The sequence below is a fragment of the Hypomesus nipponensis genome, chromosome 12 (genome assembly GCF_054491055.1).
Source record: "Hypomesus nipponensis isolate SF chromosome 12, ASM5449105v1, whole genome shotgun sequence".
In the NCBI taxonomy this organism is placed as follows: domain Eukaryota; kingdom Metazoa; phylum Chordata; class Actinopteri; order Osmeriformes; family Osmeridae; genus Hypomesus; species Hypomesus nipponensis.
In genome coordinates this window covers 2,220,077-2,222,459 of record NC_140372.1, presented here as the reverse complement: position 1 = coordinate 2,222,459, position 2,383 = coordinate 2,220,077, and positions in this window count along the sequence as shown.

Here is a 2,383-nt window from a genome sequence, read left to right as displayed (position 1 = left end):
GACGAGGCTGGGGACGAGAGGGGCAGAGGGAGGCTGTGAGGGGGCAGGATGAACACAGGTCCTGGGGCACGGGGATGTCAGAGGTTCTCAGGCCTGGTCCTCAGGGATCCTCTGTCCTGCATGCTGGGGATGTTTCCCTGCTCTGACACACTTGATTCAAATGGATGGTCCTTGTCAGGCTTCTTCTGAGCTACATCACATGAAGCGGCCATATCCAAGACCAACCAAGGTAACACAGGAGAGGAGGAACCCAGACAGCCTCACATCACAGGACCAGCCACACTGCCTCACATCACACTGCCTCACATCACAGGACCAGCCACACTGCCTCACATCACACTGCCTCACATCACAGGACCAGCCACACTGCCTCACATCACACTGCCTCACATCACAGGACCAGCCACACTGCCTCACATCACACTGCCTCACATCACAGGACCAGCCACACTGCCTCACATCACACTGCCTCACATCACACTGCCTCACATCACAGGACCAGCCACACTGCCTCACATCACACTGCCTCACATCACACTGCCTCACATCACACTGCCTCACATCACACTGCCTCACATCACAGGACCAGCCACACTGCCTCACATCACACTGCCTCACATCACAGGACCAGCCACACTGCCTCACATCACACTGCCTCACATCACAGGACCAGCCACACTGCCTCACATCACACTGCCTCACATCACAGGACCAGCCACACTGCCTCACATCACACTGCCTCGCATCACACTGCCTCACATCACAGGACCAGCCACACTGCCTCGCATCACACTGCCTCACATCACAGGACCAGCCACACTGCCTCGCATCACACTGCCTCGCATCACACTGCCTCACATCACAGGACCAGCCACACTGCCTCACAACGATGAAAGAGACTTCCTCTCTCCTTCACTCTGAAGCATCTTACTCTGTCAGGAAGTACTCGTACAGGAAGACGTTGTGACAGTGCAGTGGGAAAGACACTCACATTGGCTGATCTCAAATCCTTAAATGATGGCCTGTTCCAAAATGCACATTGTGGTTAAAGACAGGAGGATCCAGTAGGTGTAACATTAATATATTCTTGTGCACAAATCATCCCCCATCAAACCTGATCCCTCTCCATCTTCCCAAAGCACCCAAGACCCACCCTGTCCTTCTCCAGGGACAACAGCCAAGGTACAAACAGTAACTGCTCAGAAACCCTGGTGGGCCATTACACACAGACCACTTGTGCCAACCAAGCCCTGCCTCTACAGACAGGGGAGGTGTCCCTCCTGGGGCACCGTATCTGCCCTCAAGGCAACAAAGGGGGGCTTCCCATGTCAACTGAGACTATAGACCCACCTAATCTCTGAGGGGTCTTTCTAGACCCAATTCATTGATGTGTGGTCTCCTCAGTCAAATGACCTTATCTGAAGACATCTCTTTCATGGAAATCATCCATCTTTCTGAAAAGACCTCGCAGTCGTAGGGCCATGGTCTGAGAAACACGTTTAGTTTACTGTCCAAGCAGGCCTCGTTCACTCAACATATTAATAGACAGTCACATTGGCTGTGGGTTTTTTCTATACAGGATTGATGTATATAGTGTCAATCACGTCTCCCCGATGAGGAACCTCACAAGCATATCTGTCGTGTGTCGGCCCGGGGACGTACCGCCCTGACGTGCTAGTTGACAGCATGACAGGCGAAAGGGAGTGTTGTTTATGAACGACCTTCGGCCATCCAAACACCCATATCCATCCAGACGAGCGCCAGGAAGAACGCACAACAAACTCAATTTGAACAGATTTGATTTTGGTACTCGGAAAGGAAGTAAAGACCGGACATGATTTTCTAGACAGAATTTTAAGGATCAAAATTAGCATGGTTCGATAACCAACGGCCAGATGGGTTGACGAAATGTCTTAACGGATTGTGACATAACTATCAATCTTTTTTAAGACACTAATCATGACGTCTAAAGCCGTGCCAACATTTTTTTATAGCGTCAGAAATGTCTGGTCATCTTTCTATCATGTGTTGGGTCTTACCGGATCACAACATTGGGTTCCGTCAAAACAAACGTGTTATATTCATACTCTATGGCCTAAAACAGACATGATAATCGAATCATTTCTTTCGGACCGGTACTTATCGGCCTTTTAGCCAATTTTCCGTCTGACATTTTGTGATTTTGTAAGCGACGTCTGCTGTCCATGGTGCTGAAACATCAATGCTGGTAACACCTACATGAATTTGTAACCGTTGCAAGCAGACAGAACACAATTGATTGACACGATATCAACAAACCAATACTTATATTAAAACATGTTGTTATAACCTACCATAATCTTGAAATACTAAATAGGCTAGGTGTCAAATAAGTTCCTACGTA